This window comes from Prionailurus viverrinus, chromosome F2, assembly GCF_022837055.1.
Source record: "Prionailurus viverrinus isolate Anna chromosome F2, UM_Priviv_1.0, whole genome shotgun sequence".
Lineage (NCBI taxonomy): Eukaryota > Metazoa > Chordata > Mammalia > Carnivora > Felidae > Prionailurus > Prionailurus viverrinus.
Window position 1 is genome coordinate 12,335,676 of NC_062578.1, and position 18,829 is coordinate 12,354,504.

The 18,829-nt window shown below is 48.7% G+C and overlaps 1 long non-coding RNA gene across 1 annotated transcript; it reads right to left on the reverse strand.

Annotated features, from left to right (window-relative positions):
• Positions 1-830: 830 nt before the first annotated feature.
• On the reverse strand, positions 831-18,045 carry LOC125156167 (uncharacterized). Its single transcript, XR_007148499.1, has 3 exons — positions 18,027-18,045; positions 2,220-2,296; positions 831-943 (listed from the first exon to the last, which is right to left on the reverse strand). It is a non-coding gene; the product is annotated as an uncharacterized LOC125156167 (long non-coding RNA).
• Between the last annotated feature and the right edge of the window lie 784 nt (positions 18,046-18,829).

The window sequence follows — 18,829 nt, forward strand, 5'->3', positions numbered from 1 at the left end:
TTGTCAAACTAGCGGGTAACTGCACGTTTAGCCTTTATCTGGTGCACAATGAGGTCAATCACTGGGGCCTGTAGAAAGAGTATTGAACTGTCCACACAGGACATTTTTGTTGAAAGTAGTGCTTTTGATTTCATCTTTGCAGCCTAATGTAATAAAAACAGACATTATGGAACACATTCATCTCAGTTTGATAGGGACCATCATGAATACCCAGCAACGTGTGCAGTCATAAAGGTTACCCAACTGCCGGAAGTGAGTGGGAAGGTGATTGGTAATCCGAAGGCTGGGAGCACCTCACCCCGGATGGGAGGGGGCTAGCTGTCGCGGGAGCAGCCCAACGTGTGGGTGGAGGAGAGAACGCGCTGTTGCCGCTAGGAGAATATGTAGCTTCTCGAACATTCTACCTGGTAGCCGCAAGCCCATTTTCTCCAATTGGCCAGGCCTTGTGGGGTTATCTCAAAGGAAGAAGAAAGGAAACCAAAGTAGAGGACTCTCGAACTTATTTTTGCTAATCAGGGGGCCATTTCTATGGAAACAAACAGAGGCAGGAACCAGCCATGGTCAGAGGCCTGGTTCCTGTCAGCTTCTCCCGCTTTCCATATTCCCGAATTCCAAGACTCTGCTTCTGGGAGTTTATGACCTCGGTGGGGACCAGCTGCAAAGCAAAACGCTTCACATAACTTGCAACTTTTGGAGTTTGCCCCCAAACAAGAAGCTCATAGAAGTTAGGAGTTAGGGTCCCTGGCATTCGGGAGGATTCAAACTTACCACAGCTTCTCATTTCTTTAACTTCTCGCTCCATTCCAAGTATGCTGTGACATGGTAAGGTTATACTATTCATTTGCTCCCGCGTTCATTCAGCAAATGCCATCGAGCGCCCACTGTGTGCCGAAATTCAGGTACTGGATTCCGGGAGGTCACGGACAAAAAGCCAGTCACTGCCCTGAGGCAAATTACAAGCGAAAAGTGTTCCTAAGAAAGGTAGATGGTTCCAATACAGTATGATAAGCACTTTGGTAGGGAGACACCCGGGGGGACAGTAGGGTCCAAGAGAGGAGCCTCAGATCTGCTGTGTGTGCATTTGTGAGCTCATGCTGCGTGCTCATGGGTGTTTTGAAGTGTATGGTTTAAAAGCAGGCTTTTTGGTGGAGACGATGTCTAAAATAAATCTTGAAAGATAAATGGTAGACAATGACAGGGGAAGAGGTTACATTCTAGATAAGAGGAATAACACGAATAAATGGCATTCCAAGTGCTGCAAGTTGCTTTGTTAATGAGAGCTGTGGTTCCTTGGGGTAGAGGTGATGGATGTGTTTGGAGAAATGGGCAGTGCTCTTATGTTCCATGCCAGGGGGGTGATTTGTTGAAGGAAGGAAGGAAGGAAGGAAGGAAGGAAGGAAGGAAGGAAAGGAGGCAGAGATGACAACAGGGAGTACCGAAGAGCAAGAAAGGACCTAAGATTTATGTTCTGCCGGTGTCGGGCGATTTTCCTACGTGCATCATGTCTTTTCATATTTAGCATCTGAACTCAGTTTAACCATTTATGAAAAGAGAGCTATCCCTCCTTCAGGGAAGTTGTGAGGAGCAAAGGAGACACTGACATAAGATGCTTAGCACCGTCCCTGGCACGTTACTACTCATCGGTAAATGGTGGTGGTGATTCTTACGGTGAGCATGGGGCGTGGACAGCGAGGGACGAGACCTGAGGCAGTACCGAGGCTGGAAGGGGATGCCAGTGAGAGATGATGGTGGCCTCAGGGTGGGGAGAGAGCACCTGATGTCATAGATGTCGGGGAGGCAGACTGGCGGGGCCAGTGACTGCCCATGTGCAGGGGCGAGGGAGAGGAGCATCAGGAACCACGTGGAGGTTTCCAGCTGGGTGTCCGGTGGCCTTTCCACTGAGACGGACACAGAGGAAGCCGCAGGCAGTGTCCGCAAAGTACAAGACCTTACACCGCCCAAACCCAAAGCAGTCCCCAGTCTGGAGAACTTGTTTTCAGAGCTGGACTCCAACTGGGAGCATGGGATGCTGTGGCGTGTGCCGATGGGTGGGATGCAGCTCCATTCATTCGGTGAGGTGGGGGGTTCAGAGCAGTTCCGGCCGGTCGAACCTTCCTCGATGTCACGTGATCACCTGCACCTCCTCCCCATCGCTTGACCTGCTTCTCTCCAGCTCCCTGACCGCCTGTAAGAATCAGATCTTCGGCCAGGTTTCTTACCTTGTCATATGGCCTGTGATGCTCGTGACCTCTGATCCTCCCCAACACCGGACCCAGTGTCATTGCATATAAATCTGCTGCTGGGACCAAAAAAAAAAAAAAAAAAAAAAAAAAGGACTTATGAATCCTGCTTCTTTGTGTTCTGGCCAAAGTAATAAACTATATTCCCAGTACTAATACTGCAGTTTAAATTTATTATCTTTGTGCTTTACAGTATCCATAGCAGTAAAATCTAATCCCAAGAGGATCATTACAATTTCCAACTACTTAAGGAATTATTTTTGTTTATGTTTTAAAGCCACAGCTATAAAATTTAATACCAACAATAATACTACAACTTTGTATGCCCTTAAAACTTGCCATAAATGATAATTGTGAGGAGAACGTCAGTAACATGTAAATGCTTTTCTAGGAGAGAGCAGCCTCTTTGGTTTGTCTCATCGTGAGGCCCAGATTCTGAACAGAGCATTGAGAAGCTCACTCGTTTCCAATTAGTCTAACAAGTCTTGTTGGTCCTGTTTCCTGAGCGTCTCTTGAACGGGCCATTTCTAGCTACACAGCCCCGCAGCCATGGGCCATTGCTATTTTCTGGGGGTGATTCCCTCCTGCCTGGGTGACCCCAGCCTATCACTGTCCTCTCTCCCGCCTTTCCATCAGTTCTCCACACAGAAGCCAGGATGAAGCTTTCAAAACACGGATCTTGCCAGTTTCCAAGAAGATATGGGGGATGGAAAACAAGTTATATGCTACCGCAAAGAAGCAATCAGCCAAATGCAGAATGTGGGACACGATGCGGGGCAAATGACCTGGTTTCTCTAACAAATCAATGGCATAAAAGAGCGAGGGAAGAAGAGAAGAGGCGGCTGTGATGGAATCAAAGAGATGTAAGGACTATAAACACAATGACCAAATATCATCTGTGGGCTTTGTGGGCTCCTGATTCCCGAAGCCAACTGTATAAAGCGTTTTTGAGAAAATCAGAGAATCATGGCGATGCTAGAGAACTACAGTTAATTTTGCTGGCGTGTGCTTATCTTCTTAAAGCAAAGGCTTTATAGGTAACAGGTGCATTCTTTCGCATTTACAGAGGAAATGACACGATGTCTTGCATTTGCTTTAAAATGTTGCATCCCCCTTCTGTCCCAAAGTGGACGGGTGGTGGGCAGAGAGGAGGATCGAGATCGCCAAAATGTTGACAATTGTTGAAGCATGGGCACATGGAGGTTCATTTTGCGTTCTGTTTACTTTTGTGGATGTTGGAAAAGTGGCATAATTAAAACCAAAAAATTGGAGAGAATGGGCCAGAGGCAGCGTTTGCTCCTTCCAATAGTGACTGATTTATTCAACAAAGATACTTTTTCATCACCTGCTTCAAATCAGCAGATTTTTACTGACCATCTACCCCATGCAAAATTGAATAAGGCACAGCCCCTGCCCCTCAGAAGCTCAGAAGTAGGGGAGGAGAGACCTACATTTGTTAAAGGCAAAGAATATGAAAACGGGGGCGCCTGGGTGGCTCAGTGGGTTGAGCGTCCGACTTCGGCTCGGGTCATGATCTCACGGTCTGTGAGTTCGAGCCCCATGTCAGGCTCTGTGGTGACAGCTCAGAGCCTGGAGCCTGCTTCAGATTCTGTGTCTCCCTCTCTCTCTGACCCTCCCCCGTTCATGCTCTGTCTCTCTCTGTGTCAAGAAGATAAATAAATGTTAAAAAAAAAAATTGAAAATAAATAAATAAATAAAAAGAATACGAATACTCATATAAGAGCTGAATCAACAGTATTCAAGAGCTGAGAGCTATCTCAAAAAGGCACAGAACAGGGCATGGTATATTACTTTTTGAATATATATGGACAAAATAACAATTTATAGTCATATTAGCTGGTATAAGCACAAAGAAGTCAGAAAGGACTCTTGAGAACTATGAAAACTTGACATCTATTGAGGAGAGAAGTGAACTGGGGGCCAGGAAAACCTTTTACTGAATGCCCTTCTGGTTTTTGCAAACATGGGAATGTATCGGATAACCAAAAAAATTAATTCAAAAAGTGAAATAAGCTTTCAGCCCCTGCCTCATAGTAGACCATGTCTCTCATCTATTAAAAGCCCTTTATCGGGTCCTATTGTCCTTGCTGTATAATGCACAGTCTTTTTGGTGGCTTTCAGGATGGTCTGGTCTGGCTGGTGTGTCTCCTCACCCCTTGCCTGTTCCCTCTCGGGCTCGGAGCTTGGCACAGCCTGGGATTCTGCAGGCTCTCCGCTCAGCCAAGCCCGCTCTGATGATGCAGGATGCCGACAAGCTCTTTGCTCTGCCTCGTTTCGTCTCGATCCCACCTGCTTTGACCGGTCCCTGCTCATTCTTCAGGTTTTGCTGGAGGAGCCATTCTCCCAGCAGCCTCCCCTCCCCTCCTCAAAGCCCCAGAGCCCATTCAGCAACTTGCTTTAGGACCCTTTGCTCTATGTTCCCCAAGAAGCCTATACTGCTCTATGTTGGTAAAGTAACGTGTCACATTTGTACTTAACGGTCTGATTTTATCTTTTTTTACTCATGTAAAAAAGAGAGCATACCTCCGTCACATTTTCTCCTGCATTCCATCAGCTATCTCCAAGCCTCCTATTTAGCGGGAGTTCAGCCTAGTGTGTTTAGGTGGGGGGGCCACAGTTATAGAAAATAAAGACACAACCAGTTTGAATGTGCATGATAGAATCAGGAGTCTTTTTTAAAAAAATATTTTTAAAATATTTATTTATTAGTTTTGAGAGAGAGAGAGAGAGAGAGAGAGAGAGAGCAAGCAGGGGAGGGGCAGAGACACAGAATTCCAAGCAGGCTCCAGGCTCTGAGCTGTCAGCACAGAGCCTGCCGTGGGGCTTGAACTCATGAACCGCGAGATCACGACCTGAGCCAAAGTCAGTCGCTTAACTGACTGAGCCACCCAGGCACCTCTGGAACGCAGGAGTCTTAGTAGTTTCCTGAGAGGTAAAGGCTAGGAGAAAGACTGCTGGAAGGATCAGACAGGAAGTGGCATAAAACAGCGGACAAGACGTGAAGAAAGGACACTTCCTCAAAAGCAAGGACCTTCCTTGAGTCAGCACAGTGGAGGACAGCATATGTATTGCAGAGAAAGAAGTTGCGGGGGAAATGGATGAAGAGAAAAGACTCAAAATTTATTGGAGGGGAGGCAAACATGTAGGGTAAGGTTATCAGCCAGGTATCTGTGTCCATGCTTTTGGAGGTGCTTGGACCTCTGGCAACTGCATGGAAACTTCCATGGGGATCTTTATGTGCTTTTTTTTTTTTTTTTTTTTTTTTTTTTTTTTTTTGAGCAGACGTCATAGCTTTTTTAGGATTCAGAAAGCCTGGAGATGGAAGACGGGCTGAAGATCTTGTCAGGCTTAGACGAACCGTGAAGTAAGAGAAGAGGAAGGAAGACACGAGGCTGTACGAGCTGGACTGTGACATCCTGGAGAAGCAGGAAGTGAATGTTGGACGTGCTTCACAGAAATAGCAGCGGCAAAGGGAGGTGGGCGGGGAGTGGAGTCGGGGAAGGTCGTGGAAGGTCACTGAAACCCGCGAAGGAGCCCCGTCACCGTCTGGGTTGTCAGCACATCATCTGCTTCATTAAGCCTCATTTTCACTGTGAGGGGAAGGGAGGGTTGGGGAGCATGACAAAAATACCTTCTGGTCTACCTCATAAGGGTGTCATGAGAGGGTGAGAAAGACTCTTAATATGTAGAAAGTTGTGGGGTTTCCCCCCTCTCTTTAATTTGTTCTTTATGCCGTTCCCATGAAATCTCACGTGAAAGTAACTACAGTCCTACTGGGTGGCGGGGACCGGGAGGCCCTTCGCACAACTCGGTCATCAGCTCCTCATTGACCTTCTGGGACTGTGAACAGAGATTTACAGCATCTCCCCAACCACCGAATCTTTTCCCGTTTAGCTTTTATACTGTCCGCTCAGAAGGGCCTACGCCTCTTTCCTAGAAGTTCCAAGCAGGGAATTCTACTCCAGGAGGCGACACTCCGGAAGCAGTTTTGTGGCGTGGGCAGCATCTGGGCCCTCGGGCCAGCCTGGGTGACCAGGCTGCTGGCTGACCCTCAGCCACGCACCTCTGTGCCTCGGGCGTCTGATCTGTAACGTGGGAATGACGGTAGCCCCGAGCTATGGGGCGGTGGTGAGGGTTATCCGGGATGCTGCCGTGAAGCCCTCGGAGGACAACCTGCCCACGATAGCTGCTCATGGCTTGGCTCGTCTGACGGCTCCACACTCCCCCGATTGCCAGGAGATGCGTCACCCTCACGGCAGCCCCGCGCTCCCCTCCCCCCTGCACGATACAGCTGCTCCCCGGTGCCAGGTTGAAGGGGATGCCTGCTCATCTTGGAGAAGGGACGTTTTCGTCCAGTGTTTCTCCTGCCTGGGGGGGGGGGGGGGGGGGGGGTTGGGAAGCCCCCGTTGTCTTTTCAAGGCCCCTGAGTCAAAGCCAGAAGATGCACGTTTCGGCCTGCTCTGCCACGTGCTCGTGCCGGGATTCTGAACAAATTACTTCCCATCACTGAGCTTTTGCGCCCTGGCTTCTCGACTGACTGTTGGAAGGTGCATCCGTCAGCTGGGGCTCCCACGCAGAATACTACGGACCGGGGGCTGACACGGCAGAAGTCCGTTTGCTCCCAGTTCTGGAGGCTAGGATTCTGAGATTAAGGAGTCGGTAGGATTGGTTTCTGCGAAGGTTTCTCTCCTTGGCTTGGAGAGGGCCGTCTTCTCCCTGTGTCCTCACGTGGTCTTCCTTCTGTCCACGTCTGTGTGCTAATCTCCTCTTTTTGTGAGAACAGCAGTCAGATTTGATTAAAGGCCACCCTCAAAGGCCTCATCTGACCTCTGTTACCTCTCCAAATACGGTCACAGTCTGAGGTACCCGGCGTTAGGATTTTAGCGGATGAATTTGGGGTGGGAACACAATTGGGCCGGTAACGGAAGGCTAACTGGGAAACTTGTATCTGAAACCGTAGCATAAATCAGGCATTTCATAAGTGCTGGTGAAATATGTTGACGCGTGTCACCGCCCCGCACTTTACTGAGACAACTGTGCTTCGTGGAGAGGGTGGGCCTTCTGCTCTTACTTGGCTGAATCAGGCTTTATTTTCTTCTGAAAAAAATTTTTTTATTGGTTCATTTTTTGAGAGAGAGAGAGAGCAGCAGAGGGGCAGAGGAAAGAGGGAGAGAATCTTGAGCAGGCTCCACACTGTTGCCAGCCCGCAGCCCCACGTGGGGCTCGAACTCAAGAACCGTGAGATCGTGACCTGAGTCGAAATCAAGAGTTGGATGCTTAACCGACTGAGCTACCCAGGCGCCCCTTGTTTTCTTCTATTTCAAAGCACAAGTCCCTTACGTGCCATGCCCAGCTCCCTGCGGTGCCCCCACTGGTAAGGGGCAGATGAGTAGAGAGCGAAGAATTTGTTTTGGCTTCAATACTACTGAACGGACAATCGACTTAGTGACTCTCCTCAGGCCGCATATCCTTAGGGGTTTTAGGGCATCATCTCCCCTGTCTGGGCTTTGCTCTCATGGTCACATGCCCCGTGTCACTGGAACACAAGCTCACAATTGTCTTCTTATAAATGAAGGAAAATCTGTCCTGAGCCGTTCGGGTTGTTTGCAATATCTTTACAAAATAGCTTTTCAGTATTTCTTCCATTAAAACAAAAGCGAGCAAGCAGCAGCAGTAACAGCCATCACAAAAATGAGCAAAGAGGGAGAAAGAGCTCCTTGGTTCCAAAGATAAGAAAAGTGAAAAGCTCTCTTTTACTGGATCAATCTCTTGGAAATTCTATGACTAGGCCCACAGTAGCAGCTACTGTTGTTGGGTTCCTGCGTTCTACAAATGCCGTCCCCAGTTATGTGTTCCTTTGAGCAGTGCTCCGGGGGCACTCTGTCACTCAGGGTGTCCCTCCGGCCCGGGTTAATGACTGTGAGCAGGGACTTGCTAGCTTGCACTCACCTTCTTCTGGAGAGAGGCAGACGGACACTTGGGAGCCCACACGTGATTGCCAGCAACCTTTGACCTTCCAAGGCCTCTGCACTCTGACCTTCTCTGCTCTTTCGGTTAATGACAATTATAAGTGTTCAAGAGGCACACCACTGAGGCAAGAGGCCTCGGCTAATTGGGCAAACAGATTAAATGGCGGTATTTTCCCCTCTTGGATATTCCAAGACCATAAATAATGAATTTGAGAAAAAAAAATTAAGCATGAAACCTAATGGAGGTTTCAGAGGAAAAAAAAAAAAAACCCATTATTTCTAGATTGCAGTGGGGGGGGGGGAATTTCTGGTTGCAATTTTTGGATTTTCTTGATGGATGGGTTTGCTTCAGGTGGGGCATGTCAAAGGCTCAGGTGTGAGTGGCAGGGGAGGGCCGACCAGCTGCAGTACAGAGAGGCCAGATGGCTCGCAAGGAAGGAGTGAAAACTCAGGGAATTCTAATGATGAGAAACCCTCAAAGAGCTTTCAGAGTGCGGGCAGGCATGCTGGGAATTCTGGAAGCCATCACAATTAGCATCTAGAAACACCTTGCCTAAAATCCAGGCCTACAGGCAGTACTGTCTCAGGGTCTGGAGCGTGTGCTCAGAACAAACATACGTGTAGCAAATATATGTGTGCAACTGTGTGCAAATTTTATATATTTATATGTATGATTTATACACACACACACACATACACATGTCTGCCCACACTACACATTTGTTAAATCTGTGCTGATTAGAATAAAATCAGACGGGGAGGAAGTTTTCCCGGTCTCCATCCATCGTCAACTCTCCTGTGTTGCTCCTGGGAACAAGTCCCTGGCCCCCTACCTGGAAGGACAACGGCTTCCCAGAGTGTCGGGCAATGTCCAGCCCAGCCCAGCCCAGGCAGAGGCATGCTGGCTACTTTCCACAGAAGCTGGGCCACCAAGGAAAGGAGACACTACTCTCTCTTCTTGAGCTGAGAAGAGCCTAAGACATTTTCGTTTAAATAGTACAGGACAGTCAGGTGGTCACTGGCAACAGAAGATGTTCTAATATTTATGCAGAGTTCATAGCAAGGAACTTACAGCACTCTTGGGATTCTTACTAGCCCTCAAAGATGCTTGTGTGTGTGTGTGTGTGTGTGTGTGTGTGTGTGTAATGGCAAGAAGCTTGGGAGTAGTAGAAAGGAAGGCATCATCTTTTTTTTAAAGTTTTTAAATTTATTTTGAGAGAGAGAGAGAGAGAGAGAGAGAGAGAATGTGGGGAGGGGCAGAGAAAGAAGGAGAGAAAGAATCCCAAGCCAGCTCTCTGTCATCAGCGCAAAGCTCGATGCGGGGCTCAGTCCCATGAACCATGAGATCATGACCTGAGCTGAAACCAAGTGTCGGATGCTCAACCAACTGAGCCAGCCAGGCGCCCCACATCTCCTTCTTTTTTTAAAAAAGTGAGGCACTTTTTTGGTTTGCCCATCATCCCCCATAAAGATAAACCCAAGTAGTGGACTCTGAGTTGAGGGCTGTTTCAGGGGGGACCCAAGACATGGGGGGAGAGAGGCCTGCTCACACTCCTTTGCTGCCGGTGCTGAGTTAGTTGGTAGAAATTTGAGAGGACAGGCAGAGGGGAAAAGAGAGGTGCTGTGTCATTCTGGGGGTGCTGGCTAGCTGGGGCCCACCCACCACCTGCCTGCCTCCTGCCTGTCCTGACATCATCTTCAAGCTTGAACCACTCAGTCTTGTTCTGTGAACTTATCTGACCTTAATTCCAATGCTGTGTGCGATACCACGATACCTGACCGAAGTCTCACGTGAAGATGTGACAGCTTGCCCCTGGTGGTGACGATGGGGGTGTCACTTCTCCATGGCTCTGTGTGCCTGCCTGGTTTAGCTCCTGTCACCCTGGGTGGCACAGGAGGTGGATTAGGGGACAAAAAGAATTCCTGCCAGACTTGGGTGCTGCAGGAATTCTATCTACTGCCCCCGGCTTCTGGCTGATTTGTGTGTTTTAGAGTAATACTGCGTTTTCTGCTCTTTGGGTCTGTTCCTGGTCTGGGGTGGGGGGGAGTCGGTAAACGTGACCCCCAAAGTCTCAGTTTAAAAAAAAAGCCCACAGGGGCGCCTGGGTGGCGCAGTCGGTTAAGCGTCCGACTTCAGCCAGGTCACGATCTCACCGTCCGTGAGTTTGAGCCCCGCGTCGGGCTCTGGGCTGATGGCTTGGAGCCTGGAGCCTGTTTCTGATTCTGTGTCTCCCTCTCTCTCTGCCCCTCCCCCGTTCATGCTCTGTCTCTCTCTGTCCCAAAAATAAAATAAACGTTGAAAAAAAAAATTAAAAAAAAAAAAAAGCCCACAACAGAGCAGTCTGTTTGTTTGTTTGTTTGTTTGTTTGTTGTTGGCAGCATTTTCCTTCCTGTGTAGTACCAGCTTGTTGACTGTCTCACTCAGTGTCGGTTGAGTTGGCACAGGTAGTCCCCTTGTGCTGCTAGAGACTCTTCCCGCTGGGCGTTTCTTCTCTTTCTCCCCTCTAATACCTATGTGCTCCCGGGGAGTGCTACAAAACACACTGAGGATGAGAAGACAAAACACAAACGAGCCCCCGAGGTTTTACAGTCCGTGGTGGTTTGGGAATGCAGGGGACAAACCCACCATCAAACGACCGGTGGCTTGGGGTATGATGGGCTTGTGCGAGATGGAGGTGTCAGCATGGCAGAGGGGGCGGAGAGCAGGGTGGGGGACCCCTCTCTGAAAGTGACAGCATTTCAGATCACAGTCCCACTCTAAAGAGCTCACAGCCAAACCAAGATGGAACCAGTCTCCTTCTGAGACAGAAGGAGACTTCTAGCTGACTCGTTGCGCTCAGCTTAGCGTTCATGGCCACTGGCTGGCGGTTCTGGGCAAAAGAGCCCACATGGGGGCTGGGGGGCGGGGTGGTGAAGAGGAGAGGAGGCAATGTGGGTAAAGCCAAGCCAGGCAGAGGACTTATGGAGGAGATGAGAGGCTAGAAATCCATGAGGAAATGAAACGGCGGGTATGGCAAAAAGGCACAGTGGGCTGGAGGCAGAAGACTGGGGTCTCACCTCTGCCCTTCAGGACCCGAGCAGCCTTAGGAAAGGGGTATACTGCCTTTGAGTCTCCATTTTATCATCTTTAGAATAGAGCCAAAGATCATCTCCACCCTTCCTACCTCACAAGGATACTGTGAGAGTTTAACAGAAACCCATCAAAACCCATAGGCCAAGGCTCAGGCCAGCACACTACTTGGCCAACTGTGGCTATCAAGCAACTTGGGCTGAAGAAAGAAAGAAGTCGGTGAGCGTAAAACAGAATATGGAGTAAAGACGATTAATCAAAGTAGGCACGAGGGAGCCAGGGGAGAACCAAGGAAGAACCACATGGTGATGGTGCTGGTGGAGCCACCAGAGTCATTCAAAAATGCAGACAGGGTGACAGCGTCCGGCGAATGAGTAGCAGTGACCCGTGCTTGAGAACCTAACGTGTCAGCTCCTGTGCCGATGAGCGGGAGGCTGAGATTGGGAGAGGGGTCGGCAGGGAAGAAGCCACAGGTGGGAGAGAGAAAGGCCAACAGCTTGTTTTCGGGAGACTGAGGCATAGGTGGGCATTCACATACTGATATGGAGTGGGCTCGCATGGGCCAGAGTTGAAAGCGAGGCAGAATGAGGCATGTCACTCACCCTATTTGAAATTGAAGATAGATAAGACCTTGGCTCAAAACGGTAACCGACGAAAGGGACTTACAATTTTTTTCTGGAGAGAACGCTTTCGTGCATTTGCTCCGAATCCAGCGATTCCGTTTAAACTGGGAGTTTCCTCGCCCGCCACGGGGACCAGAGAGAGTTCCGTCTCTAAGGGGAGTGAGGGCAGGTCAAGCTTCTGTAATTCGGTGTCATGAGAAGTAGGGGAAAGAGTTTTCCACAAGGAGGTGACAACACTGTTTAGCCTTTCAGGAAGAGAGCCTTTCAGAAGTGAAAATGGAATGATTGTAGTTGATTTAAGAGGTAAAAGTTGAGAGGCAAAGGACAGCTAAGGTTGAAAGGGTTTCTCTGAGTAGTCCTTTTGTTCATGGGCAAGACGTTGTCGCTGATGGGTTCAAGGGGAGTGGGAAGGCACGGGAGAGGTGGGAGGGATGATGGATTGCCTACGAACCTATGAAGAATGAGGCAAAGCAGCATGAAACCATTTGTTTGGGCTTTATAGATTTTCTAATAAAAACGTCAAGGTTTTTTCACACCATTTTGAAAATGTCATCAAATGCAAAACAGTTCTCCTGGTGCCACAAAGGCTGCATTTCCAATGGTAACTTCCAGCCCCAAATGCCATAACAAACTTTGTCAGATTTTCCTCCAAGTCGAACCAGGGGTCAGGTTTGGTCCAGGTCCCTTCAGGGTGACCTTTGATCCTTCACCGCAACTGCCTTCCCCGATAGAGCCCATAACTTTCCTGACCGTGAAGTATTTGGGGAGTTGATTAAAGGTTAGCGTGAGCCCAGTGGAAATATCCCTAAAAACAGAGAGCACACGTCTGAGCCATGTCTGGGGAATGAAGAGCCTATTTCTGACTCTCTGACTTAGGTTATTTCTGGTGTAACCATTAAAAAAATTCTTTCAATGAAGCTTCCTTGCCTCTTCTCCCCGGACTCACTCCTTTGTAATCTGCTTAATCCACTTCCTCAAAGTTATTATTATTATCATTATTATTGTTTTAATCATGTGACAGCCTGGCTCCAAGACCTTCAATGGCTCCCCTTTGCCTTCTTCCGGTTTTCATTTTTATGACCATTTTATTTAACCCAAGAAATCTAAAATATCATCTTAGATATCATGTAACTTACATCAGAATGATGAATGGGATATTTTATATCCTTTCTTTATACTGAGCTTCAAAATCTAGTGCGAACTTCACAGTTACAGCACATCTCAATTTGGAAGTTAAATTTAATCAGATACACTTAATTTGTATTTAGCTTTCATAAGATTTACAGTTCTAAGAGAAGATTCACAGGCTAGTTGTTCAAATATACCTCAAAATTTTCCAATAACTGACTCAAATGTCAGTTTTTAAAGTTGAATTTACACTGGTTAAATCGGAATCCAAATTTAAAGATCTCATTCTTATTGCAGAGTGGTATCCTACTTTAGAAATGGAACACTCGCCCCCCCCCCCTTTGTTAATTTTTTTTTTTCAACATTTATTTATTTTTGGGACAGAGAGAGACAGAGCATGAACGGGGGTGGGGCAGAGAGAGAGGGAGACACAGAATCGGAAACAGGCTCCAGGCTCCGAGCCATCAGCCCAGAGCCTGACGCGGGGCTCGAACTCACGGACCGCGAGATCGTGACCTGGCTGAAGTCGGACGCTTAACCGACTGCACCACCCAGGCGCCCCATCCCCCCCTTTGTTAAGTGCAAACACCTTTAATTGGCTTTCTGCACCCCAGTTCCTTTGCAGTTCCCCTTTGCAGTTCTGCACCCCAATTCCTTATCTTTTTCAGTTCCTGGGCGTGTGCCCCACACTTCAGCCAAATTCGCCCAGGCTGTGCCCCACACTCACTTCTCATCCTCAGTGAAATATCACTCTCTCCATCCCGGGCATTTTTCCCTTCATGCCATCTTTGCCTGTTAAAATCTTGCCATTCCTGGGGCACCTGGGTGGCTCAGTCGGTTAAGCATCCAACTTCAGCTCAGGTCATGGTCTCGGGGTCCATGAGTTTGAGCCCTGCGTCGGGCTCTGTGCCGATGGCTCAAAGTCTGGAGCCTGCTTCGGGTTCTGTGTCTCCCTCTCTTTCTACCCCTCCCCCATTCACGCTTTGCCTGTCTCTGAAAAATGAATAAACCTTAAAAACAAAAATTTAAAATCTTGTCGTTCCTTCACGATTTATCTGACAAGCCACTTCTTCCCTACGATCTTTCCTGATTTCCTCAACTGCGATTTTCCCTTTCTTTTCATCCCTTAAATCACGTTGATGCCTCCAATCGATCCTCTTTAACACGGATTCTAGTCTATTCTCCAGGGCTTGCCTCCTTGAAGCTGAAGTAGGAAACTGTGCCTCACGCATTTTATTGCCCCCTACACCCACCACCTGCAATTAAGTTTCCTCCAGTGGCCTCCTGTAGGCCACCACGATTGGGAAAGGGTGGAAGCATCCGGTTCAGGGTGAGGTCTTTTTGGGTTCCCTTCTATTACTGTGTATGTTGAAAGGACCATATATGGAAAAAAGAAGAGAAAAAATCAGAGAGAACAGTTGAGTTTCGTACGTTGGTTTTGTCTAGCACATCAAGTCTGCTGCCTTTTGACTTTGGCGGATGTCTTCTTCCTGGCCCGAGACACAGAGGCCAGGAGCGGACTTGCACATATGCCCCTCTCCTTCTCTCGCTGGCTTTCTGCAGCTCTGATGTAAAACGTTAAAGGACCAAGAAGGAGGAGCGGTTTCTGAAGGGACTCTGTTGCCCTCGTGGAGTTTCTTGTGGGGCTTGCTCTCTAGAGTCACGGGGTCTCTCATAGGGTCCGGTTCCAAACATTTCCTCTTGGATCTTCTAAGCATGAGGGGTATTAAACACTGGAAGGGGTCACGTCTGAGGATCGGGACAAACACAGGAATTAAATTCTTTGGCCTTTAAAAAAATATCCCTGTTCTGTCTGGAAAACACAGGGGTCAGCTCAACAGGCTTCCCAGGGGCCACCAAAGTGATGGTTGTGGGGGCAAGAGTTTGCAGGAAGACAGAAAGGAAGGAATGCAGGGAGAAAACTTTAGAAGCTTAATAAGGCAGCTCCCAGCTATAGGGTGGAGGAAGCCAGTACAGGGGTAACTGGCAATGACCTAGTTGTTAGTCAGAATTGGATGGTTTGGACCTAGATCTACCAGTGGTTTACTGTAGAATCCTGAGCAAATCCACCTTGAATGTGAGTTTTCCATATGTAGATGGGGCTGGTGCCTGTCATTTCTGGCAAACTGGCCAAACCTTATGACTACTTTAGGTTCAAGCTGGAAAGAAATGCAGCTGCCTGCCTTCCTTCCATCCTTCCTTCCTTCCTTCCTTCCTCCCTCCCTCCCTCCTTCCCTTCCTCCCTTCGTTTGTTCTTTCCTCCTTCCTTCCTTCCTTCCTTCCCTGTCCTTCTTTCCTCCTTCCTCCCTTCTTCCTTCCAACAGATATTTATCACGTACTTGCCCTGCTCCAGGAGGATCTAGAAGTGAGCAAAAACAGTCGAAGTCCTTCCGTTCATACACATGCTAGCAACAGCCAGACAAGTAAATATACATAATATGGGGTAGTGATAAATGCTCCAAAGAAAGATAAAGGAGGGTGAGGGGACAGACAGCAGCACAGAGCTGTGTGAGACAGAGCAATCTATCTCAGGCAGCTTCATCTGAGAGGGTGGCATCGGAGCAGAGACCCAGATGAAATAAGGGTGTCACTGGGGGGAGCTGCGTTGTATGTGCAGAGAGAAGAGCTGAATCAGACAAATGTGCCAGCTGCATGACCCTGGGCAAGATAATAGCTTCTGTGAACCTCCCTTTCCATGGTTTAAAATAAAACTAACACCTACTTGACGAAGTGCTTGTGCAGATTAACTCCAGCATCGCGTGTGAGGCTTGGCACGCGGCGGAAAATGCATGTGGGGTGGGTGCCAGCAGTGAGTGCACGCCCCTGGGTGCAGTCTGGGTGAACAGATTGGGCGCCCTTCCTACCCTTCCCCAGGCGCCACCGGTCCCTCAGGGTCTCTGGGCCCCTTTCTCATTCAGTAGAAAACGGGCAGCGCGTCCCCTCCTCAAAGGAATGCAAAGGGCCAGGCGAGGGGTAGCAAATGCAATAGTGCTGTGGAGCAGCTCTTCCGATTAAAGGTGGGCAGAGAATCAGAGCACGTGTGAGAGGCCGAGCCTCGATCCTCGCCCCCGGGGAGAGGGCGCCTGGGGGCAAAGGCCCTCTCACCGGGACGGGTCCTTTAAAAACGTGGGCTCAGACGGAGCCAGAGACACATTTGCTAGCACCAGAGAGGGCTGGGAAGAGAGCCAGTCCCGGGGTGGAGGCTCGCCAGAAGGGCGGGCTCGGGCTGACCACCAGGAAGCAACAAAGCGGCAACACAAACAGGAAGCAGGACCGCTGGTGACAGGATGGGGCCCTGCGAGAGCCGGGAAGAGCCCGGGGCGCGGGGGGCCGGGGAGTGGTGGGGGGCGCGAGTGAAACTGACCTTGCCACTTCAGTACCTAGTGATGCTCCCCCTGTCATGCTCTTCAAAAACACAGCAGAAAGAACCCATTTCTGCCTCTTTGGTACCCCCTCCCCCCCCACCTCTGTGGGGAGAGGGTTTTTCTATTTCCCTCTCACCCACTTACACAGCCACCTTGTAATTAGTGGGAAAGCACCTCATCCCGGGGCCCTGCCATTACCCTGCGCTGATTCCACAGTCCCGGGAAGCAGGGCCTGCCTCGTTATTTCGAAAACTGCCGGGAAGGGCACCCAGCGGATGATGGACTCCAACGAGAACAGGATCTACATCTAAAATAATATGAGTAAATTGCAGATTGATTCATGGGACAGAGCACCCAGCAGCCCAAACTCCATTCTTCCTCCCGAGTTCCATCTCCTATCTCCTGTCAGTCTCAAAATTGATAGAACAGCCTGGAGCCATTGAACAGAGTTATGTCTGCAATCACCTTTCTAATTCTTGCATACAGGTGCCAATATGTCAAGAGGACCCAGGCAAGGGGACAACGGGGTGGCTTTATTTAGCATTATGACAAGCAAACCCTTGAATACCAAAAGGAGCTCGTGAGCTTTCCAGCAGCAAGGAAAAAAAAATTTATTTATTTATTTTTTTTTTTAAAGCTCCTGTATGGTTGCCTGCCCCTGGCTCTCGTGGCCCTGCACCGGTGTGAAAAGGAGATCACTAACAAAAGGTTATTCAGTGCTTTCCCCGAATACACCCAAAGGTAAGAAGTACGGACACAGCAGATGTCAGGAGACCGAGCCCTATTTTGGACAACTGCCGAGATATTTAGAAATAGCGCTTTCTTATTAACCCAGGCATAATGCTGCAAGTCCTTTAAAATAAAACTTCCCAGATGCCACCTGCACGTGACATGGCAGGAGGGTGCATGCCAGCCGGCCCGCTGACACACGCAAGACTCTTAAGAAACAGCCTCGACTGATTGTTCCGGCACAAACAAATCACAACCTAATTTATGTATTCCTGCAGCTGTACCCCAGCCGAGGCAGGAGTCGGGCCGATTCACAGTTGACTAGTGCTGTCTCATTCTTTGCAGATTTTGGCATTTAACTGTAATTAAGATTTATTGTTCACTAGCTTGCAGGTCAGGGCAGGCATGACAATATGGGCAACTTTTCTGTTTACTAGAAAAATGTCTGGTAGGAGGAAGCCTCAAACCTTCCAAGCAGAACCTGACAGAAATAAATAGCACCTCTTCACTCCAGGACCAGCGCATTACCGATTTTAATCAGACCCGAGAGTTCTCGTTAAGGGAGGGCAGGGAGGAATCGGAAAGAGCTAGTGAACTGTGCCGTTGCTTTTGCACCAGAAGGGTACGGGCCGGAAGCCAAATCAATTATTGCTGATCTTCTGGATTTGGGGAAGGGATTGTCAGCTCGGTGTGGGAGGGACTGAGACCTCGCTGCCGACAAAGGTTCTGCAGAGACCGGGACCTGTGGGTCTCCACGGCCCCTCCTTGCAGCCGAGAGGAGAATCATCGCTCGTCTGTCCCCACTCTCAAGGATGCCCTTGGACCAGATCAGATGGCCCGAGGAGGAGGGAGGCAGGGTTCAGCAGGCAGCGGCCACTCACCTTTTACAGTCTGTCTGCTGAGGTCCTGTGCAGGTGACCCACGACGCAGTGGGTGTGAATGAACAAACGCTCTGCAAGCAGACAGATGCAGAAGGGCATCTCATCCCACTGGTTTATTAGAAGGCAGAAATGCTGAAGCATAATGTCCTTCAGTTCTGCAGCGTCTATAATTTATTATGTATTATTGTTTGTCCTCCTTGGAGTATTTTTGTCAGAGCCTCTATAAAATAAGAAAACATTACTCACATGGCCCAGAGATCTGGACCCTGAGTTTTTCCTGTTTCTCTTATGCCCTTTCAGAGGAGGGGCGGGGGAAGAAAAAAAACCAAACCAAAACAAACCAAAAAAACCCCCTTGCTCTTCAGAGCACCAATGACTACAGAATGCAATTTTATACGATATTGTAAAAATGTCTTTGTATCTCGCTCGAAACTGCAAATCGTTCAAAGTGTGGCTCGCAAAAATCCGTACACAGCTTTAGGAAAAGATTAAAAACAAGTGAGGGAGAAAATTGGGTGATCGTCTACATTCTCCCGTTGCACGTTGTTTATTAATATTAGAGCTACTAGTTCCCAGAAGTTGAAGCGGGTTGGTTCTATTCTGCAGCGATCCGCTCCATCCCCAGTTGCCTTCACTCTAGCATATTTGTTCTCCTCTTTGTTGGAAAAGGATCTCGAGATTCTAAGAGGTATAAGGGAGCTTTTGTTTTGACATCAAGAGAAAGCTGTAAGAGAACGCGCCTTTCCCAAAGGTACAAGGGAGAAAATGGGTGTGAAATTAATTTTAATGGTGGATAGAGACAA